Source organism: Cannabis sativa, chromosome 3 (genome assembly GCF_029168945.1).
Source record: "Cannabis sativa cultivar Pink pepper isolate KNU-18-1 chromosome 3, ASM2916894v1, whole genome shotgun sequence".
NCBI lineage: Eukaryota > Viridiplantae > Streptophyta > Magnoliopsida > Rosales > Cannabaceae > Cannabis > Cannabis sativa.
The window spans coordinates 30,472,772-30,498,790 of record NC_083603.1 but is presented as its reverse complement, the minus strand read 5'-3'; the positions used below and the strand labels follow the sequence as shown (position 1 = coordinate 30,498,790).

The following is a 26,019-nucleotide window of genomic DNA, read 5'->3' as shown; positions in this document are numbered from 1 at the left end:
ATTTTTTAAAAAAATTTATTTTTTCGAAAATTAAAATATTTTTTGATTTATTTATTTAATTAATTATTTTTCATAATTATTTATTTAAAATTAAATAAATCTTACTTCTAACTATCCAGCTAACCTTGTTGCAGGAGTATGTGGTTTTAGCTTGTGTGTAAGTTTTCAAAACCTATTATTACTTGATTTCAAATAGCCATGGTTACTTTTTGCGAGATCTAATGATCTGATGGCTCCCTTGGTCAAGTTAATAATTTGTAACAGGTAAATTTTACAATCTTCTTTCATCTGTGTATGACCTAGCAACATGATAGGATCCATCCAAAGTGTGCCTGTGTGAGCCTATATGTTTATTTTGTTTTAATATAGATACATATAGGTTGTTGCTAAATAAAATGTCACACCATGATAGATTTTATTTAGGTCCATTTAGTTATTGTACCTATTCAATTAATAACAGTTATTTATTTTAAGGTTAAATTCCTCTCTTTTGGGCCTTGTGTGAGAGTTGGGAGCCATAGAAGTGGGTATGACATACTGAACCCAGCACCCCCTCACATGAACTACCCCAATTGTGAAGGCCCATTTGCCTCATTTGAATAACTATACTAGGTTAATTATATTAGTTTGACCTAATAAAATTGAATTAGCAACATAATTAACTTTTAAAATATATGAAATTTATTTTCATTTTAATATTTTAAAGTTAATTTTAAGAAAAATACTTTTAGTTTTAGATATTATTTCTAGACAAACTATTTGTATTTTTCTTGTATTTAATTAAATATAGAATTTTCACTAACTAAGATTCTTTCTGGAGCTTATTTAATTAAATATTCCTATTTAAATTATAAATTAGTTGTATCAACTGATTTTTCTTATCTAACTTAAATTTGAATATTTGATTTAAATTTTAAATCAAGTTGAGGAATCCTAGGCATTAGTTATTAAAGATTCTTAAGATATTTTTTAAGTTAATATCTTTCGAATATTAACTTAAAATGGAATATTTTAGATATTTTTTAGGTTAATATCTTTTCGAATATTAACTTAAAAAGATATCTTCAAATTAAGTGGTTATAACTTAATTTTTGATATTTAATTAAATCTAAATTTGAAACTATTTAAGTTTTAGATTTTTTCTATATAACTTAAATTAGATATTTTTCAAACTTTTGAAAAGATACTTAGTCAAATAAGATATTTTCTAGATAGTAATTTCTAGACTACTTATTATTTCTAATATTTAAATAGGAAAATAATATACTTTGTGAAATTAATTATTTAAATAATTAATTTTGGTACAATTTTATTAAGTATATTTTTCCTAGTATTAAACTAGAAATTAATAATTAAGCCTTCCCTACACTTAATTATTATTTCTTGAATTTAATACATTTAATTAACTTGGAAAATCTAAATATCTAAGTTGATTTTAATCATGATACTTGAATATTTATTGATTTTTCATGACACTTAATTAAATAGAAAATTATTTTTAGGTTGAAATTTAATTTTTCAACTTAAATTTAAATAATTTTCAATATATATATTTTTCTTTATTTTCTTAATCAATTTCGAAAATTGCATTTTATTTATGCTATATTTTCGAATTTTTATCTTGAAAAATAGATTGAGTTGTAAATTAATTATTTATTTTAATTAATTCTTGGACCAACTCAAGTCAATGATTTTTTCATTTAATTGATTAATTTAAAATAAATGAATTTAAAATATATATATATATATATTATTAGAAATTGAATTAACTAGTCAAAAGAAAATCTAGATAGGTGATATTTTTGCTTGAAGTATTTCTTTTCTATTTTTATTATTTTCGAAAATAGTATATTTCTTTTATATACTTTAAATTTTCGAATTCAATAAATATATTCTCAAAGGAAATTTTAAAGTTACTAATTATTTAATTTAATTCAACTTAAATTAATTTCCTTAATATTTATATTTAAAATTATTACTAAGATGGAAATAATTAATTTTATTTCAATCACCATCTAAGTATAATTTTATAAATATTATATTAAATTCTTATTTTTGAATTTCCATTCTAAATTTCAAATTTAATGAGAATTTATTTATTAGAATAATAAAGAAAATACATTTTAAAGAATGAGCTTTATTATTATTAAGATATTCGATCTCCATTGTGGGTTTTACACCGCGTTTGTTTTAGTGAGTAATCCTCCCTAATGGAGGAACGTTCATTAGCAATTTCGCACCGTTTAATCTCGCATGATAAGTGGTTTGTAAGTGTTTTATATGGTATAGATCACCCTAATGGTGGCGACCATATTTGACTTGCAAATTGCGAAACAATGGTAGAAGCTCATAAGATAGAATAGCCTTGACTCTCGCCTAAACGGGACAACGCTGGATTCCATTCTTGATCGAATAAAAGGTTGCTAGAATGTTTAACATTTTAGATGAGCTGACAACTCTATTCAATGGATGGTAGCTTTGACTCTCGCCTAAACGGGACACTGATATCAGTTTGTTGAAAAACCTTGGAAATTATTTAGGATTGAATTTTTAAGTATTTTCTCATATCATTCCTACTTGCTATGTGCTTATAATTTCTGAATTGATTTTGTGTAAAACCATTATTTATTTCTATTGGTTGATTTCTATTATTTTGTAGTATCCTGTATTATCAAAATGAATCCCATGTTATCACTGTTGACTGAATACAAGCTGAATGGATCTAACTTTAATAAGTGGAATGAGAACATTAACATTGCTCTCATAGGAGAAAGTGCCTTGTTTGTTTTAACTGAGCCGTCACCTGAAGTGCCTGGGGATAATGCATCCAAAGTTGTGAAAGAAAAGTATGAGCGTTGGCAGAAAGCAAATGACAAAGCTCTATACTTTATGCTTTCTAGCATGGTTGACACCCTCAAAACTCGGTTTTCTAAAGCGAGAGAAATTTCTTGAAGTTATGACGAAGTTAAATGAGCTATTCGGTAAGGCATCACTTCAGTCACGCTTTGACGCGACTAAGAAGTACATTAATGCACGGATGGAACCTCATCAAAACGTGTGTGACCATGTTCTCCTCATGTCAAGTTATTTCCAAGAATCCCAGGATCATGGTGCTGAAATGGACAGTGCTACTCAAGTAAGTCTTATCTTGAATAGCCTAACTCCAGCATTTCTACCATACACATCAAATTATGTCATGAATAAGAAGGAAATTGACTTTCATGAATTAGTCAATGACCTTTAAACTTATGAAAATTTGATTGGAGGACCCAAGAAGAAAGGGAGCAAACCTCATAATCCTGGAAATGGTAATGGGACGATGAAACCTGAAGCAAATGTTGCCTTTGCTTCGAAGCCCAAATCGAAGAGGAAGTGGAAGAACACCAAGAAGCGAACAAAAGCCAATAAAAAGGTTGTTCCTTCTGGTGATGCTACACTTAAGGGAGAGTGTTTCTACTGCAATGAAAAAGGTCATTGGAAACCCAATGTCCTAAACTTCTTGCAAAGAAACAAGGTATTTCCATTTATAAACTTTAAGAGTTTAGTGAATTGTTATCCAATTGGATTGATGATTCTGGACTAACTTTGTTTATTTGTTTTCTTCTTCTTATAGGCCAAGCTACTTGAACTGAATTGAATTGGATTAGAAAGCTTGACCATAGGGTGAAATCGTCCAAATGAAGATGAAGCTCTTCAATTTTTTGAATTAATTGTTTTAGTTTAAAGACAATTTGGATTTCAAATTTTAGTTAGGGATATTTATCCCTGTTTTTCTCATATTGTTGCAATACATTTTTTTTTTATTTTTATTAATAAAATTTATAATTTTCAAAATTCAATATTGCAAATTTATGAGATTCAGCTTCATTTATCTTATCTTCATCAATTATTACCACATTATATTTGTATGTTTTATTATTGATGCAAATTCTATTATATTTACAACTCTTCATCGAGTTATATTAAATAAACACTAGAAATTATTTCTATGTTTATTAATAATTGTTCATTCTAATACAATTATTAAGAATTTGTTTAATAAAAGGATCTTTTGATCTAATAGGGGTGGAAAAAAAGTTAAGAAAACTATGCAGTTCAACGATCTTTTATATCTAATGAACTCTGGATAGTATTCAACTCCACATAAACTCTATCACACTTAGAGAATCATGATCTTTACAACCTTTAGGAATGGATCATAATCTCTATATACTTAGGGGTGGAGGTTATCCACAAGTACCCTATATGTATAATCTTAGGGGTGGAGTCTATTCCACAATTCCCTATGTAACACATATCTTATTTAAACATGGAAGTAATATAATGAGTCAGCTATTGTCAATATAAATTCTTGATCTTGATTGTATGTTCCATTTCGATTTTACTGTTGTAAGTAAAAGTTTGATACCTTTGAAGTTCTTTGTTAAAGTTTCACACTACCTTAATTGAGTGGGAGAATTTTAAAGTTCTATACCCATCTTCATTAGGTCGATACTTGTGATAGGTACTTAAGAACATTACTGAAAAGCAAATCTAACCATTCACATGGATAGGAATAGCTTATCAGAATTATGAGAATAAGATAAAGAACTCTAGTTCAGTCCATTCGAATGACTTGAACTTAGAATTCTTAATCCTCATAAAATTTTATGGTATCTTAATTTTGATTACTTTATCTCTGGCATGTATTTTTTACTTCAAATACTAGTCTGCTATGTTGATGACTTAGTCTTAACTTAAAGTTTTAGACTAATACAAAAGTCACAACTAGGTAACTCTCCAAACAATCAGAGGTTAAAAGTATTATTTAACCAGACATCTGCTATTGAGTGGGAGCTATCTGAGATGTAATCAAATAGGGAACATTAGAAGATATTCAAGAAGGATTTATGAAAGTGATCTATATGTTAGATATTAAGGAACTGTGTATCAGTTGTCTTTGTATCTCACCATCTAATTTCGAAATCCTATGAGATGGTGTTTACTTTGGGGGTGGAGGAATTATTGTACAATAATTCAAGCTCTACCAGAGAAGAATTATAACTTTGTGTATTCGAAATCCAAGAAAGTTATATCACTGAAGATAAGTCTACACTGTATTATCTCAATTACATATTTTAAAATATGAGAGATATGTCTTCTGTTTATTCAGATGTACTTTTAAAACAGTCAAGATTTCAGTATCCCTTGATAAGTAAAGCATATAGTAAAGGATGTTTCATAAGTAAATTTATGAACTAGTTTCCAAGCGTTTGGGTGGATTCCAATATACTACACTTGATCTGAAGATCAAGACATCAGATTGACCTATTTGCACAGTTTGTTTTATATTATTGCAAGTGGGAGTTTGTTGGGTTTTATGCCCTAAATAAAACTCTTTACAATCTGATTAGTTATCAATATAAGAAATTTGAAGTGATTGATGTTTGCATGAATTTTACATGCTAATGGTTTAATATGTTTAATATGTTTATTACATTCATACACACAAAATCAGCTAAATCCAGATCATATGTTTATTCACAATTACAGTATCGTCAACACAGTGGAATGTGATTGTGATCATATGTATCAAAAGACTTGGTCCCTGTTTCATCAGTGTTATTGGGTTTATACTAATGTGATAATCAGCGATGATGTGTACTTACACTTGGAGTAAGTGTTATGTTCTTTTCAGGACATTAGTAAAGTATACTAGTTTCGAATGTATGGAGTATACATTGGACTGGACCGATATTGCAACTAAGTTAAGATATTACAAACTTGCCGTTATACATATCTTTCCAAGTCAATATCAGTAGTTGATCTTAAGATTAAAAGAATCTAAATCCTGATATGCTTAGGCTCAACTCAGGAGTGCTATTCATGTTCTTTGATTTATTAATTAAGCCTACTTTTGGGTCAGGGTGATACGTATATTTTGGGAACATGATAGTATGATTGAGTGGGAGTGCTGAACATAAATATGGAATCTATAGCTTCTACTGGTGTATAGAAGTCAAGTGATGATTCCCTTCGAGCTTAGCAAATAGGAGTAAATGGATGAGCTCTTGTTTAATTGACTAATTATTAGATCACTAAACACCATTTACAGGTAGCTAAGTGTTTTAAGGGGAAAAATACATTGAGGGGTGAGAACGGTAAAGAAATCCCATCTCGATGTAGATCATCTATATACAGGATCTTTAAATAACAATAAGATTATAACAATGGTTAAATGAGATAGTATATTGATATCGTGGAACATACAATATGCTCTATATAAGTCTGAGAGTGCAATTCTAAGTTCTTAGAGTGGATTCAACGAAGAATTAATAAGTAGGAATTTACTTGGTAAATTTGGTTCACTTATTGGAAGCTCAGCATATAGATCCATGGTCCCCATTCTAGTTGAGAACATTCTGCTTGTAAGACTCATTAATTGATTCGTGATTGATCAATTATAATTCTAAAGTTAGACTATGTCTAATTTTATGAATTTTCACTAAGCAGGGGTGATATTGTAAAGAAAAGAGTTTCTAGGTTTATTTATTTATTAATGGACTTTATATGTCTAGTTAATAATTAAATTAAATGACAATATTATTTAATAATGTATTTTAGTTATTAAATAATTAGTTTTGGCATTTAAAAGGTTAGAATTGGAAAATTGACGTTTTTGAGAAAATAGAGATAAAATTTGATAAAACTGCAAAATCAAGTGAGGCCCATTATAACACCATGGCCGGCCACTTATTGTGGGATTTCAAATTAATATTTTCATTATTTTAATGCCAAATAATTCCTAACCTAAACCTAGTAGTTGCCTATAAATAGAAAGTGATGGCTCAGTCAAAACATAAGTTTTCAAGCCTTTCTGACAGAAATTTCTCTCTTCAGAAAAACTGAGCCTTCCCCACTTTCTATACCTGGCCGAAACCCTCTCTCCTCTTTTCTCCTTCATCAATTTCGACCCTAGTGAAAGAGTAAGTGCCCACACACAACAAGCAGTAACTCAATCATAGATTGGAAGACTGTGAAGGATCAAACTTGAAGAAGAAGGACATTTGGGCTCAGATCTTGATTATACTCTGCTACAGAAAGGATACAAGGGTTAGAGATCTGAGTGGAAGGAGACATTAATTCCGCTGCATCAATGTAAGGTTTTCTTAACTTTATATGTGTTTAATTTATCGTTTTAGAAAGTTCATATTTAGGGTGTTTAAACAACATACTTGTGAGTAGATCTAAGATCCTGGTAAAATAAATTTCCAACAACTGGTATCAGAGCCATGGTAATTGATTTACTTACATGAAATTTGGACTTTAAAACGATTGTTTGTTTGTTTTGGATGGTATCATGTTGTATTGAGTGTTATTTGATGATTGATTGATGTTTGTAAATTTTCGTGAAAAATAATTATGATTCTGTTTTTGGAATTATTTTTAATGGATAGTATGGAAAAATATAAGCAAGTTACCTTTTTACAGAACTCAATTTCGATTTAATTTGAATTAGTTATGATTTTTTGAAGATTCAAAAAAATAGGAGTTGTGCTGAAATTTTCCTGCGATCGCGAAAACTGTCCGTACAGCTCACAATTTTTTCGTTTTTCTTCGTTTTTTCATGCTTTTTCATGGAATTAACATCCGATTTTTTGTTTAGTTTTGTATTTATAGATTTGCTATTCCTAATTTAATTCTAATTATCATTATGAATTAATTTAATATTTTTTAAATTTAATTCAAGATATTAGTTTAATTTGAATTTTAAAATAAAAAATATCCATCTTATTGCTTAATTATCTATCTTATTTTTAAATTTGATTATATCTTATCTTATTTTTAAATTTAAGGTCAGATTTTAACTATTTTAAATTAAATTTTTTTTTAAATAATTTGACCTTATTTAAATTTAAAATAAGATAACTATAATCATATAATTTTAAATAGATGTAAGATATTTTGCTAACTTTTAAATTTTGTTATTTTATTTATTTAAATTAAATTTAAAATCTGAAAAGATATTTCATTTATCTTTTCTAATTTTTATTTACTTTTTATTTTTAAAATAACATTTAATTTTTAAAAGTAGTTAGCAAATTTTTGAAATGATATTTAGGTTGGTTGAAACCTAATTTTTCAAAATTGTAGGTTTAATTTTAAATATTTTTTTTAAATAATTTTGAAATTTAAATTTATTTTTTTTATTTTATTTTCGAAAATAAATATATATATATTTTTAAATTTTATTTTTTCGAAAATTAAAATATTTTTTTTATTTATTTAATTATTAATTTTTCTAAATTATTTATTTAAAATTAAATAAATCCTACTTCCAACTATCCAGCTAACCTTGTTGCAGGAGTATGTGGTTTTAGCTTGTGTGTAAGTTTTTAAAACCTATTATTACTTAATTGCAAATAGCCATGGTTACTTTTTGCCAGATCTAATGATCTGATGGCTCCCTTGGTCAAGTTAATAATTTGTAACAGGTAAATTTTACAATCTTCTTTCATCTGTGTATGACCTAGCAACATGATAGGATCCATCCAAAGTGCGCCTGTGTGAGCCTATATGTTTATTTTGTTTTAATATAGATACATATAGGTTGTTGCTAAATAAAATGTCACACCATGATAGATTTTATTTAGGTCCATTTAGTTATTGGACCTATTCAATTAATAACAGTTATTTATTTTAAGGTTAAATTCCTCTCTTTTGGGCCTTGTGTGAGAGTTGGGAGCCATAGAAGTGGGTACGACATACTGAACCCAGCACCCCCTCACATGAACTACCCCAATTGTGAAGGCCCATTTGCCTGATTTGAATAACTGTACTAGGTTAATTATATTAGTTTGACCTAATAAAATTGAATTAGCAACATAATTAACTTTTAAAATATATGAAATTTATTTTCATTTTAATATTTTAAAGTTAATTTTAAGAAAAACACTTTTAGTTTTAGATATTATTTCTAGACAAACTATTTGTATTTTTCTTGTATTTAATTAAATATAGAATTTTAACTAACTAAGATTCTTTCTGGAGCTTATTTCATTAAATATTCCTATTTAAGTTATAAATTAGTTGTATCAACTGATTTTTCTTATCTAACTTAAATTTGAATATTTGATTTAAATTTTAAATCAAGTTGAGGAATCCTAGGCATTAGTTATTAAAGATTCTTAAGATATTTTTTAAGTTAATATCTTTTCGAATATTAACTTAAAATGGAATATTTTAGATATTTTTTAGGTTAATATCTTTTCGAATATTAACTTAAAAAGATATCTTCAAATTAAGTGGTTATAACTTAATTTTTGATATTTAATTATATCTAAATTTGAAATTATTTAAGTTTTAGATTTTTTCTATATAACTTAAATTAGATATTTTTCAAATTTTTGAAAAGATACTTAGTCAAATAAGATATTTTCTAGATAGTAATTTCTAGACTACTTATTATTTCTAATATTTAAATAGGAAAATAATATACTTTGTGAAATTAATTATTTAAATAATTAATTTTGGTACAATTTTATTAAGTATATTTTTCCTAGTATTAAACTAGAAATTAATAATTAAGCCTTCCCTACACTTAATTATTATTTCTTGAATTTAATACATTTAATTAACTTGAAAAATCTAAATATCTAAGTTGATTTTAATTATGATACTTGAATATTTATTGATTTTTCATGACACTTAATTAAATAGAAAATTATTTTTAGGTTGAAATTTAATTTTTCAACTTAAATTTAAATAATTTTCAATATATATATTTTTCTTTATTTTCTTAATCAATTTCGAAAATTGTATTTTATTTATGCTATATTTTCGAATTTTTATCTTGAAAAATAGATTGAGTTGTAAATTAATTATTTATTTTAATTAATTCTTGGACCAACTCAAGTCAATGATTTTTTCATTTAATTGATTAATTTAAAATAAATGAATTTAAAATATATATATTATTAGAAATTGAATTAACTAGTCAAAAGAAAATCTAGATAGGTGATATTTTTGCTTGAAGTATTTCTTTTCTATTTTTATTATTTTCGAAAATAGTATATTTCTTTTATATACTTTAAATTTTCGAACTCAATAAATATATTCTCAAAGGAAATTTTTAAGTTGCTAATTATTTAATTTAATTCAACTTAAATTAATTTCCTTAATATTTATATTTAAAATTATTACTAAGATGGAAATAATTAATTTTATTTCATTCACCATCTAAGTATAATTTTATAAATATTATATTAAATTCTTATTTTTGAATTTCAATACTAAATTTCAAATTTAATGAGAATTTATTTATTAGAATAATAAAGAAAATACATTTTAAAGAATGAGCTTTATTATTATTAAGATATTCGATCTCCATTGTGGGTTTTACACCGCGTTTGTTTTAGTGAGTAATACTCCCTAATGGAGGAACGTTCATTAGCAATTTCGCACCGTTTAATCTCGCATGATAAGTGGTTTGTAAGTGTTTTATATGGTATGGATCACCCTAATGGTGGCGACCATATTTGACTTGCAAATTGCGAAACAATGGTAGAAGCTCATAAGATAGAATAGCCTTGACTCTCGCCTAAACGGAACAACGTTGGATTCCAATCTTGATCGAATAAAAGGTTGCTAGAATTTTTAACATTTTAGATGAGCTGACAACTCTATTTAATGGATGGTAGCTTTGACTCTCGCCTAAACGGGACATTGATATCAGTTTGTTGAAAAACCTTGGAAATTATTTAGGATTGAATTTTTAAGTATTTTCTCATATCATTCCTACTTGCTATGTGCTTATAATTTCTGAATTGATTTTGTGTGTTAAACCATTATTAATTTCTATTTGTTGATTTCTATTATTTTGTAGTATCCTGTTTTGTCAAAATGAATCCCATGTTTTCACTGTTGACTGAAAACAAGTTGAATGGATCTAATTTTAATAAGTGGAATGAGAACATTAATATTGCTCTCATAGGAGAAAGTGCCTTGTTTGTTTTAACTGAGCCGTCACCTGAAGTGCCTGGGGATAATGCATCCAAAGCTGTGAAAGAAAAGTATGAGCGTTGGCAGAAAGCAAATGACAAAGCTCTATAGTTTATGCTTTCTAGCATTGTTGACACCCTGAAAACTCGGTTTCTAAAACCGAGATGGCTGCTGAAGTTATGACGAAGTTAAATGAGCTATTCGGTAAGGCATCACTTCAGTCACGCTTTGACGCGACTAAGAAGTACATTAATGCACGGATGGAACCTCATCAAAACGTGCGTGACCATGTTCTCCTAATGTCAAGTTATTTCCAAGAAGCCCAGGATCATGGTGCTGAAATGGACAGTGCTACTCAAGTAAGTCTTATCTTGAATTTTCTGACTCAAGCATTTCTACCATACACATCAAATTATGTCATGAATAAGAGGAAATTGACTTTCATGAATTAGTCAATGACCTTCAAACTTATGAAAATTTGATTGGAGGACCCAAGAAGAAATGGAGTACACCTCACAATCCTGGGAATGGTAATGGAACGATAAAACCTGAAGCAAATGTTGCCTCTGCTTCAAAGCCCAAATCGAAGAGGAAGTGGAACAACACCAAGAAGCGAACTAAAGCCATGAAGAATAAAAAGGCTGCTCCTTCTGGTGATGCTACACTTAAAGGAAAGTGTTTCTACTGCAATGAGAAAGGTCATTGGAAACCCCAGTGTCCTAAACTTCTTGCAAAGAAACAAGGTATTTCCATTTATAAACTTTAAGAGTTTTAGTGAATTATTATCCAATTGGATTTATGATTCTGGACTAACTTTGTTTATTTGTTTTCTTCTTCTTATAGGCCAAGCTACTTGAACTCAGATGAGTTGGATCAGCAAGCTGGACCAAGGGTGAAATCGTCTAGATGAAGATGAAGCTCTTCAATTTATTTTGAATTAATTGTTTTAGTTTAAAGACAATTTGGATTTCAAATTTTAGTCAGGGATATTTATCCCTGTTTTTTCTCATATTGTTGCAATATATTTTTTTTATTAATAAAGTTTATAATTTTCGAAATTTACTATTGCAAATTATGAGATTGAGCTTCATTTAATTTATCTTCATCAATTATTACCACATTATATTTGTATGTTTGTATTTGTAAGTGTTTTTATTATTGATGCAAATTCTATAATATTTACAACTCTTCATAGAGTTATATTAAATAAACACTAGAAACTATTTCTATGTTTATTAATAATTGTTAATTCTAATACAATTATTAAGAATTTGTTTAATAAAAAGATCTTTTGATCTGATAGGGGTGGAGAAAAGTTAAGAAAACTATGCAGTTCAACGATCGTTTATATCTAATGAACTCTGGATAGTATTTAACTCCACATAAACTCTATCACACTAAGAGAATCATGATCTTTACTACCTTTAGGGGTGGATCATAATCTCTATATACTTAGGGGTGGAGGTTATCCACAAGTACCCTATATTTATATTCTTAGGGGTGGAGTCTATTCCACAATTCCCTATATAACACATATCTTCTTTAAACATGGAAGTAATATAATGAGTCAGCTATTGTCAATATAAATTCTTGATCTTGATTGTATGTTCCATTTCGATTTTACTATTGTAAGTAAAAGTATGATACCTTTTGATAGTTCTTTGTTAAAGTTTCACACTACCTTAATTGAGTGGGAGAATTTTAAAGTTCTATACCCCTCCTCATTAGGTTGATACTTGTGATAGGTACTTAAGAACACTACTGAAAAGCAAATCTAACCATTCACATGGATAGGAATAGCTTATCAGAATTATGAGAATAAGATAAAGAATTCTAGTTCAGTCCATTCGAATGACTTGAACCAAGAATTCTTAATCCTCATAAAATTTGATGGTATCTTAATTTTGATTACTTTATCTCTGGCATGTATTTTTCACTTCAAAATACTAGTCTGCTATGTTGATGACTTAGTCTTAACTTAAAGTTTCAGACTAATACAAAAGTCACAACTGGATAACTCTCTAAACAATAAGAGGTTAAAAGTATTATTTAACCAGACATCTGCTATTGAGTGGGAGCTATCAGAGATGTAATCAAATAGGGAACATTAGAAGATATTCAAGAAAGATTTATGAAAGTGATCTATATGTCAGATATTAAGGAACTGTGTATCAGTTATCCTTGTATCTCACCATCTAATTTCGAAATTCTTGAGATGGTGCTTACTTTAGGGGTGGAGGAATTATTGTATAATAATTCAAGCTCTACCAAAGAAGAATTATAACTTTGTGTATTCGAAATCCAAGAAAGTTATATCACTGAAGATAAGTCTACACTGTATTATCTCAATTACATATTTTAAAATATGAGAGATATGTCTTCTATTTATTCAGATGTACTTTTAAAACAATAAAGATTTCAGTATCCCTTGATGAGTAAAGCATATAGTAAAGGATGTTTCATAAGTTAATTTATGAACTAGTTCCAGAAGTTTGGGTGGATTCAAATATACTACACTTGATCTGAAGATCAAGACATCAGATTGACCTATTTGCGCAGTTTGTTTTTGTAACACCCTAACTAACTTAGGCGTATTACGTGATTTTTAAACATGTTGTGCAGCTCATTGCTAATCAACGAGGTTTATGGAAAACGTGATTAATTAAAATTTTTGCTTTTTAATTAAACTTATAAAATAATATTACAAAAGACTCGGGATCCCGATTACAAAATCATTTATAAAAAGATTTAACTGTTTATACAAAATAATGCCGCCTAGCGAAAATCAGCCTCGCTGTCCCGATGATCGTACGCTCCAGGCCTAACCGCCCCGACATGTACAATCTTCACAAGCTCGTTCACGGTCCATCAGCTTTAGCCTTGCCTTTACCTACACATAAACGTAGAACTGTGAGTCGATAGACTCAGTAAGAAAAGCATAATAATACTCATACATAAATCCCGGTCATGATCAGACGCCCATACCCCTGATCACAACCCTAACTGCCGTGTCCAACACGATACTGAGTCCCGCTACTGCCGTGTCCAACACGATACTGAGCCACTACTGCCATGTCCAACATGGTACTAAGTTCTGAACGTTCATAGGGACGGTACTATTGACACGTAACAACCTGATCGGTCGAACCGGTCATACTCCGGCTGCTGGTCATACTCCAGCCTGTACCGACGTGTTACTATATCCACCTGATCGGTCGAACCGGTCATACTCCGGCTGCTGGTCATACTCCAGCCCGTACCGACGGGATACGTCAATAGTACGGAACCACCAACCAAGTGTCAGCCTGATCGGTCGAACCGGTCATACTCCGGCTGGTGGTCATACTCCAGCCTGTACCGACGTGACAGGGTTGGATGGTTCGAAGCCAACATACATAACTAATGTAATCTAACAGGCTTCCTACATGCTCGCTAAACATGTAATCTACATATGCATACTGTTATACTAATCTTACCTGGATTCCGAATTCAGGTGTGCCGGTCAACCTGACTAGAACTTTAGCTGAGCGGCGGATTACAGGCTCCTAAACCATAAAAATCACAACACTATAAGTGACATGCTAAATCACTTCCCGGGGACTTAAACTAGGAACTAAAAGTTTCCCTATCGATAAAAAACATGGCAATACCCCCTAAAACATAAAATTGAAGAAAACACGGGTTTCTAAAATTTCCCCAACCGGCAGACCGGTTGCCCAACCGGAATTCCGGTTCTGGGAATTTTCGAAGCCCATCCGGAATTCCGGATGCACAACCGAAATTCGGTTCCTCGCAGACAGAATTTCAAAAATTCATATCTCAACCAAATCAACTACAAATTGATTCAAACCTTCCAGACCTACTCCATATAACCCAAATAACATTTCTAAAGCATCAACACCACCCAGATTGCACATAAATGAAAAACACCATTAAAGACCAAGCTTTGAGTTCCAAAACTCAAACTTGGTTAGAATCTACTAACATGCAACCAAACTAGATCAAACCTACATAATCATGCATAACTAAGCTTCTGAAAATGAAAACAACCAACTACAGCAAGTAATTACAGATTCAACATATATTTTTTCAAAATTCATGCTCTTGAGCTAAAAACTTCAAAACTTGAATTTAAGCAACTCTCATGCAAACACAAGCTCTAAACTACTTAAAATAGCATGATTAAACCACAGAAAATAACCACAATTCACAGCAGCAAGAACATAATAAAATCAAGCATGCATCATCATCTTTTCACACATTTATTTCTAGAATTACAAAAAGAAAAGTTTAGAAACTTTACCAAGGATGAAGAACACTTAGAATGAAAGAAAATAGCTTTGAAAATCAGAATTTCCAGCCCTAGAATCACCCTTCAGCCGAGAGAGAAAGAGAGGAAAAGAGAGAGTGTTTTTTGCAATTTTTTCTATTTTCTAAGTTTTGAATGAAAAATGAATAAAAAGAAAACTTTAAACATTAATCTATTTCAGCCAAATAACAGATAAATAACATTTATTTTCAAATAATAAAATCACAAAAAGACAAAATATCCTTGGGGCAAAAAGACCATTTTGCCCCTCCACACCAAAATCACATAATAACTCTAAAGGGGTATTTTTGGGAAATTCTAAATTCTCGGCCACTCCCGACATTCCCAATGTCTAATAAACCGCCCCAAACTACTAACATACTAAGTTGTGATTTCTACTGAGCCAAACGCCGGGTTCCAAAATACCGGGCACCGGAAATGCAAAATATAAAAACTACTGAATGACATAGCAATGCATTTCTGAATTCAATAAATAACAGTATAATAAATTATTTAAATAGCTATAAATAATTTCATAATTAAACATAATTAACTGCTAACTTCCAAATTAAACTAAGCGGGCTTTACATAAACATTAATCTATTTCAGCCAAATAACAAATAAATAACATTTATTTTCAAATAATAAAATCACAAAAAGACAAAATATCCTTAGGGCAAAAAGACCATTTTGCCCCTCCACACCAAAATCACATAATAACTCTAAAGGGGTATTTTTGGGAAATTCTAAATTCCCGGCCACTCCCGACATTCCCAATGTCTAATAAACCGCCCCAAACTACTAACATACTAAGTTGTGATTTCTACTGAGCCAAACGCCGGGTTCCAAAATACCGGGCACCGGAAATGCAAAATATGAAAACTACTGAATGACATAGCAATGCATTTCTGAATTCAATAAATAACAGTATAATAAATTATTTAAATAGCTATAAATAATTTCATAATTAACATAATTAACTGCTAATTTCCAAATTAAACTAAGCGGGCTTTACAGTTTTATATTAGTGCAAGTGGGAGTTTGTTGGGTTTTATGCCTTAAATAAAACTCTTTACAAGCTGATTAGTTATCAGTATAAGAAATTTGAAGTGATTGATGTTTGCATGAATTTTACATGCTAATGGTTTAATATGTTTGATATGTTTATTACATTCATACACACAAAATCAGTTAAATCCAGATCATATGTTTATTCACAATTACAGTATCGTCAACACAGTGGAATGTGATTGTGATCATATGAATCAAAAGACTTGGTCCCTGTTTCATCAGTGTTATTGGATTTACACTAATGTGATAATCAGCGATGATGTATACTTACACTTGGAGTAAGTGTTATGTTCTTTCCAGGACATTAGTAAAGTATACTAGTTTCGAATGTATGGAGCATACATGGGACTGGACCGATATTGCAACTAAGTTAAGATATTACAAACTTACCGTTATACATATCTTTCCAAGTCAATATCAGTAGTTGATCTTAAGATTAAAAGAATCTAAATCCTGATATGCTTAGGCTCAACTCAGGAGTGCTATTCATGTTCTTTGATTTATTAGTTAAGCCTACTTTTGGGTCAGGGTGATACGTATATTTTGGGAACATGATAGTATGATTGAGTGGGAGTGCTGAACATAAATATGGAATCTATAGCTTCTACTGGTGTATAGAAGTCAAGTGATGATTCCCTTCGAGCTTAGCAAATAGAAGTAAATGGATGAGCTCTTGTTTAACTGACTAATTATTAGATCACTAAACACCATTTATAGGTAGCTAAGTGTTTTAAGGGGCAAAATACATTGAGGGGTGAGAACGGTAAAGAAATCCCATCTCGATGTAGATCATCTATATAGAGGATCTTTAAATCACAATAAGATTATAACAATGGTTAAATGAGATAGTATATTGACATCGTGGAACATACAATATGCTCTATATAAGTCTGAGAGTGCAATTCTAAGTTCTAAGAGTGGATTCAACGAAGAATTAATAAGTAGGAATTTACTTGGTAAATTTGGTTCACTTATTGGAAGCTCAGCATATAGATCCATGGTCCCCATTCTAGTTGAGAACATTTTGCTTGTAAGACTCATTAATTGATTCGTGATTGATCAATTATAATTCTAAAGTTAGACTATGTCTAATTTCATGAATTTTCACTAAGCAGGGGTGAAATTGTAAAGAAAAGAGATTCTAGGTTTATTTATTTATTAATGGACTTTATATGTCTAATTAATAATTAAATTAAATGACAATATTATTTAATAATTTATTTTAGTTATTAAATAATTAGTTTTGGCATTTAAAAGGTTAGAATTGGAAAATTGGCGTTTTTGAGAAAATAGAGATAAAATTTGATAAAACTGCAAAATCAAGTGAGGCCCAATACTACACCATGGCCGGCCACTTATTGTGGGATTTCAAATTAATATTTTCATTATTTTAATGCCAAATAATTCCTAACCTAAACCTAGTAGTTGCCTATAAATAGAATGTGATGGCTCAGTCACATAACATGCTTTCATTAGTAATCTGACAGAAATTTCTCTCTTCAGAAAAACTGAGCCTTCCCCACTTTCTATACCTGGCCGAAACCCTCTCTCCTCTTTTCTCCTTCATCCATTTCGACCCTAGTGAAAGAGTAAGTGCCCACACACAGCAAGCAGTAACTCAATCATAGATTGGAAGACTGTGAAGGATCAAACTTGAAGAAGAAGGACATTCGGGCTCAGATCTTGATTATACTCTGCTACAGAAAGAATACAAGGGTTAGAGATCTGAGTGGAAGGAGACATTAATTATGCTGCATCAATGTAAGGTTTTCTTAACTTTATATGTGTTTAATTTATCGTTTTAGAAAGTTCATATTTAGGGTGTTTAAACAACATACTTGTGAGTAGATCTAAGATCCTGGTAAAATAAATTTCCAACAGTCTCTTCATCCAAACTAATGCCGTAAAAGCTAAAAACCTAGCTTTCTGATGAGACCTCTTCCTTCTTCTTCTTCCTCTTGAATTTTCAAAAATACTTAGCCTTCCCCACTTTCTATACCTGGCCGAAACCCTCTCTCCTCTTTTCTCCTTCATCCATTTCGACCCTAGTGAAAGAGTAAGTGCCCACACACAGCAAGCAGTAACTCAATCATAGATTGGAAGACTGTGAAGGATCAAACTTGAAGAAGAAGGACATTCGGGCTCAGATCTTGATTATACTCGCTACGTAAAGAATACAAGGGTTAGAGATCCGCGAGTGGAAGGAGACATTAATTCTGCTGCATCAATGTAAGGTTTTCTTAACTTTATATGTGTTTAATTTATCGTTTTAGAAAGTTCATATTTAGGGTGTTTAAACAACATACTTGTGAGTAGATCTAAGATCCTGGTAAAATAAATTTCCAACAGTCTCTTCATCCAAACTAATGCCGTAAAAGCTAAAAACCTAGCTTTCTGATGAGACCTCTTCCTTCTTCTTCTTCCTCTTGAATTTTCAAAAATACTTAGCCTTTCTTCACAAAATATATTCAGCCATTAGTGACTGAGTAAGTGCACACACACATCAAGTTGGTCCTTAATCATAGTATGTAAGACTGTGAAGAATCCAAACACAAGCAAGGAGAATCGGGCTCAGGTCTTGGTGATACTCTGCTACAGAAAGGACACAAGGGTTAGAGATCTGAGTGGAAGGAGTCATTTAATTCCGCTGCACCCACTGTAAGGTTTCTCAAACTTTATATGTGTTTATTTACATTATTTTAAAAATTCATATTAGGATGTTAAATAACATACATGGTAGTAAATCTAGATCCTAGTAAAATATATTCCAACATCCTGTACATGTGCGAGGTAGATATTTTCCCGAGTTTAATTGAGCTCGGTATATTCAGCATAAAGAGGGATATATCTGTTGGGTTTCTTATCCTGGGGTAGCCTTTTGGAATCGTCTTTTCTCTTTGATCCTGAGGCTCCCGAATCAAGTTCTCCAACAGTACAATGCCCCGGTTGTCTTCTAAGTTTCGTGACTTGATGGCCTCTGAACTTATTCTCCAACTCGTTCATTCGCAAATGGAATGAATTCTTTTGCTTTGAACCGAGTCGTTGACGAAGGTCAGGCTTCTTCAAGTTCACATGTTCTCATAGATCACTCTTGTCGTGACTGCGGTCGGACCTTGCCCTTCCTCTCAAGGTTTGATTCACCTTTTTCTCCCTCTAAGGGTTTATGTGAGTTTCTTTCTTATGAGACTTAAGAGAGGGTTGGCAGTTTTCGTCCGATGTTCCATGTATCTCAAGCTGTGTCTCCAGATTTTCCTCAGTTTCCTCAGGTTTCATCTCCTGAGAGTTCTGAGTATATCTTTGGATTGTCCCCTGCCCCTTGGTTTGTGAGCTGCGAGGTTTGCCTCGTGAATCTCTTCTCCCAAGGTCAGGTTGATTTTGGGTACCATTCTCCTATGCTGCCCTTACTATGGCTATTTCACGCTCTAACTTGGCATTACGCTAGTTTGCTTCCTCCAATCAATGCTTAAGATGGCAATTTTCTAATTCCACGATTGGTATGTATCTGGTTGGGTCATAGGCGCCATCCTCATCAACCTGGTTAGGAAGTGGCTGATTGTTGTTTATCCAAGGTCCGTCAAGCCAGGTACCCCAATACTAGGTTTTCCTGGGGCTTGTAGTCTGTTCATGCGATGACTTAATAGATCCCTAAGGACTTAATGGTTCTTTTTTGGGGGCGATGATTGATTCCTTCTTGAGGATTATTATCTTCGGTGTCATCCATCACTTTTATGTCAGGAGGCCTTTTCTGAGCTTTTTCACAGAGGCTCTCAATGAAAGCGCCAAACTGTTAACGCAGATTTTCGTTAACTAAAATTGAGCCTCACACAGAAAAATAAAAGCTATCAAATCAAAGAATATGAACACAGGGTTTTTTACATAGTTTTGTAGTTAAAATTCTGCATAGTCCACGAGTCGCAATCTTATTCAGATTTTTGAGTAATTTTCAGGGCCTCTTTCATATGAATTTTTTCGTCCCCCTTCTTGATCTTGTCTGCCACTATTTATAATTACATAGTGGGCAGTAATTTACAAAAGTTGACAATAATCGTTACAGCTATTATTCCCTCAAATCATGGGATTTGATTACAAATCAAGCTAGGTAAATGAGGCTTTTATTTATTTATTGGGCCGAGATGAACGTGTAATTAAAGATATATGGTAAACCTTATCCCATAGGGATGCCTCGCCGAGAATGGAGCCAAGTTAACTTTGATGGCAAACAGTTGCTTGTCATCTGAGTTCCCGAGATTAATATTGTTTCAACTCTGATAACTATATTTTCTGGTGTCGAGATGATCTTCCTCACATGCATGCCATCTTCTAGCAAGATAAACACCTCGATGTCTGTTATCTTGACTCGCCAAACTGTCTACACTTAGTTTGTATATTGTGTAATATACGCTAAGTGTTTTTATCGTTATCTTTTCTCTTCCACGCAGAGAGGTTGAGGCCTCGTCATGCACACTTGCACTCACGTGGTTTCTCGTCAATACATAAGTTAGCAATTCGTACGTTTCTGTCTCGTACAAGGCAATTCAGTCAACCGAGTTATAAACATACTCTGCGAATTATGTTTCCAACGAGTTGTTCCATGCTAAGCGTACTTTCATTTGCGTGTTTGAGTTCTTCGTTCTTCCCAGCTCAACACATGTCTTCCTCTGATGTGCTTACCGAATTTTGGGTATAACAATTACATATTTATATGATAAATTATTTTTGATAGATAAAATCCATCTTAATAAAAATAATTAGTTAAAATTATTTACCAAATTTTAAATTTGTGTATGAAATCTCAACATTAAGGCCAACTCCAACAGGCCTTTAAAAACCCAATAATAGTGTGATTTCACACAAAAATCACTCCAATGGCATGGTAAAAGTTACATTAATTTTGGGTTTGTCTACAGTATCCCACCATATTTAGGTGGGCATTGTAGACAACACTATATAATTTTTTTTTTTACTTTTTAATAATTATATAATACTTAAAAAAACTAAATAATTATAAATAAATATTAATCAAAACTTTTATAAATGTATTTGTTTGTATTTTTATATTTTTAAGTGTGCGAAAAAAATATTAGGGGTGTTCACAGTGCGGGTAGTGCGGTTTTTGAAATTTTTTTTAACTCAATCCGCACATGCGGTTTTTCTAATTTCTCAAACCGCACCCGCAACGCGAAACTAAAAAATTGCAAAAATCGCACTGCAAAAAATAGTGCGATGCGGTGCAATTTTTGCAGTTTGGACTATCACAAATACAACAAAGCTTGAGCAACACTTGTCAAAAATACCATAAGGCTTGAAAAAAAAATATAAGAAAAATTAAATTTCAATAATACAATAATTAGTGGGCTTTGAGTTGGACATTCACATATTGGACCTAACTAAATATAAAAATTGGTATTTTTATAATGAGCGGTGCGGTGCGGTTTGAACCGCATATAAAAAATTAATTGATTAACACCCCTAAAAAAATATACACGCTAATGAAATAGTTAAATTCATCGAAATATATTATTTGTAACACTTAATTCAAAAAAAAAAAAAAAAAACCATATACTACATCCATTAATTAAAAGTAACTCATAAAAAAAAATTAAAACATTATACATTTAACATTACACATTTAAGCAAACATATAAAATTAAATCCAGATACACTTAAGGAAACAAAACAAACAAAGAGGTTAAACAAAGTTAATAAAACTAAGATGATAATGAAACACACTAACATGACACCAAAACAAAGCAACATATAACTTAGAAAAAAAATTAACTAAATCTAAAAATGCAGAAAGTCATTTCCAGTTCCGCCAAGATAATTATAAAATTGACTATAATCTTTTGATGGATTTTCAGATCATTCACCTAAAGATGTTGCATCTTCAGTTCATTGATGTTGAGATACTCGGTATTGAGAATCCTGATATTCAGATCCTTCACCTTATTCTTCAAGTTGAGATGTCTGTGCTCTTTTTTTTAGTATTCTTTTTTTTCACATTGAATATACTCACGACTCTCTAGATCGGATATAGAGTTTAAATTCATGAATATAATTTTATTTTCTTCTCTCATTGTAGCCATATCATTTTTTTGCTTTTGAATCCTATTTTTTCTTTTTGAATTTCATTTCTATCACAGTTACTCTTTCTTAATGCTTCAGCAAGTCATTCACTCTGTTCCATTAGTTTTTTATACTGTTCTTCACTTTTGACTTTTTCTTTTGCTTTCTTCACACCAATAGGTCTTTCTGTTAAATTAACACCGATTTGTTCATTAGTTATATTGAGAACAAATAAATTCATACCAGGGGATGCCGATGTCGATGACTCAAAACCGAGAGAGCCTGATTGGGATACAGTAAAGTTTCCACCTTGTTGTTGAAATCTAGTTGCTCCATTGGCATTGTTATTTGTAAATGTCTCACAATCTTTAAGAATGGGCCACACATGATCGTATGTGAATCCATTCTTGTATTTTGGATCTTGTGATAATAACATTTTTGCTTGATTTATCTATAAAATTAAAATACTTTAATGATATGAATATAATTTGAAGGCAAGCAATTATAAATTAACTAATATAATAAACACTCACAATATCTTGCTCTGAAGTACCATTCGGATTTTTGTTTTCAATTTGATTAATGCATCCTCTGAATTTTGAAATTGCAGCAAGAATTGTTGTCATTCAGCTTTGCAAAGATCTTCTAGGTCTACGTAGAGTCATAACATCTCGGGTAAGTGGTACTCAGCTTCCACTCTTGCCCAAAACTGATCTTTGGATTGGTTTATTCCTATAATTGGATTTTGAGAAATGTCAAGATATGGACGACATAAATGTACATCTTCTTCAAGTGAGTATGACAAAGTTCTAGTTGAAGACATTTTGGAAGATAAATTAGAAGAAGGGAGAGAAACATATTGAAGATGTGTATTCATTCAAAGAGTAGTATGCTCTTATATATGGGTGTAAAATGGCTTGATAATATTATATTTCTTATCTTCAAATTTTTGAGAAGAGTAAAAATTTGGATATGATTTAACTATACCATTCAATGGTTGAGATCGTAGTCAAATGAATTTATCGGCCCAGATTTATTCGTTAGATATTTTATCTTCAAATTTTGGAAAGAGTAAAATTTTGGATATAATTTGCTATACCATCCAATGGTTGAGATGACGATCAAATAAATTCAGTGGTCCAAATTTATTCATCAAGTATTGTTACTTCAAATTTTAAGAAGAGTAAAATTTTGGATATGATCTGACTATACCATCTAATGGTTGAGATGATGATCAAATAAATCCAGTGGCCAAATTTATTTGTCAAGTATCTTTACTTAAAATTATGGGAAGAGTAAAATTTTGGATTTGATTTGACTATACCATCCAATGGTTGAGATGGTGATCAAATAAATCTGGTGGCCCAAATTTATTCATCAGGTATCTTATCTTTAAATTATGAAAAGAGTAAAATTTTGGACATGATTTGACTATACCATCCAATGGTTGAGATGATGATCAAATAAATCAAGTGGCCCAAATTTATTCGTCAAGTATCTTTACTTCAAATTTTGGGAAGAGTAAAATTTTGGATATGATTTGACTATACCATCCAATGGTTGAGATGATGATCAAATAAATCCAGTGGTCCAAATTTATTCGTCAAGTATCTTAACTTAAAATTTTGTGAAGAGTAAAATTTTGGATTTGATTTGACTATACCATCCAATGGTTGAGATGGTGATCAAATAAATCCAGTGACCAATATAAAATTGATAAGTTTCTTATCTTTAAGATTTAGAAAATGAAGATAAGATTGTACACACTATAAATTATGGACCTCATATTTGAAAAAAAAAAATGTAATACATATTAGTTTTCATAAAAAAAAATGAATTCTGATATTGGTAGTTCATCTTATTTATCATCTTCAGATAATGATTATTACGATGATCTAGAAAAGCAAGTGGTATGTCAAGTTACCGCTAACAATAATTTTTTCATCACTGAAAATCAAAATAACCAAGGATCACATCGAGGCTCAGTTCCTGGCCATATAGTTATCAATCGTGATCGGGAAAATGCTGATCGCAATCTCTTCAGTGACTATTTTGCAAAGAATCCTCAATTTCCAGAGTCGATGTTTCGACGACGATTTCGGATGGGTCGTTCTTTATTCCTTCATATTTTTGATGCAATAGCAATGCATGACGACTACTTTGTCCAACGAAGAGATGGTATTGGTAAACTCAGATTATCGGGTTTACAAAAAGTAATAGCTATATTTCGAATTTTGGCATATGGTGTACCAGCAGATGCTACTGATGAGTACATTAAAATAAGCGAATCTACAGTTTTAGAAAGTTTGAAACGATTTTGTCGTGCTGTTTGTGGAGGTGTTTGGAAGTTGCTATCTTCGATCACCTAACGCTGATGACGTTGCAAGGCTACTCCACATTAGTGAACGACGAGGTTTTCTAGGAATGTTGGGTAGTTTAGATTGTATACACTAGAAGTGGAAAAATTGCCCAACAGCTTGGGGAGGACAATATGTGGGTCGTAGTGGATCACCAACTATTATTCTTGAAGCTGTAGCTGACTATGATCTTTGGATACGGCAGGCATATTTTGGTCTACCAGAATCTAATAATGATATTAATGTGTTGGAGGCATCCCATCTTTTTGCTAATCTTGCTGAAGGTATAGCTCCACTTGCTAATTATGTCATTAAAAGAAAATCGTACAATATGGGCTACTATCTAGTTGATGGTATATATCCAAAGTGGTCTACTCTGGTTCAAAGTATTCATGAGCCACAGGGTCCAAAAAAAATTATTTGCAATGAAACAAGAAGAATGTAGAAAAGATGTAGAATGTGCTTTTGGAGTATTGCAATCAAGATTTGCAATTGTGGGAGGACCAGCACGCTTATGGAATAAAAAAATATTACATGACAGAATGACTTCGTGTATTATCATGCATAATATGATAGTAGAGGACGAACGTGATGTTAATGCAACTATTAAAGAACAAGTTGAAGTGCCTAGTCCAAAAGTTGAGATGGTGGGTGATGACAATGTTCGATTCCAAGAATTTCTCGCTCGACATAGAAAAATTAAAGATAAAGAAGCTCACATTGAACTTCAAAATGCATTAATTGAGCACCTATGATACAAATATACTAAAGGACATTTGATATTATATGCTTAAAACTAATTTATCCACTAAAAATATGCTAGCATATTTTGCGTCATGCAAAATATACTCACACTATTTTTCTATCCAATTTTACCCTTAAACAAATAAAAACCAAACATCCATGTCTCTCTCTCTCTTTCTCCGGCGTTAACCCCGACACAGAACCCCTACTGTCGAACACACAGACTCAGAACTTCAGTCGCAAGGCCTCACCGTCATCTTCTCTCACGACCTCTCTCGTTTTTTGCATTTTTTCTTCTGGTTTACCAATTTTTTGCGATATTTTGCGATATTTAGCGATATTTAGCGTTGTATTTGCAATGATAGAACAAATCTGAGGTCAATGATGAAGTTTGGTGATGATTTGCGATATTTAGCAATATTTAACGATGTTTTGCGATGATATTCGCGATGTGTTTTGCGATATTGTGAATTGGAGACATTTAGAGATATT

The 26,019-nt window shown here is 31.1% G+C and overlaps 1 pseudogene; it reads left to right on the top strand.

Annotated features, from left to right (window-relative positions):
- Positions 1–24,258: 24,258 nt before the first annotated feature.
- LOC115710872 (uncharacterized) lies at positions 24,259–25,782 on the top strand (annotated as a pseudogene).
- The last annotated feature ends 237 nt before the right edge of the window (positions 25,783–26,019 follow it).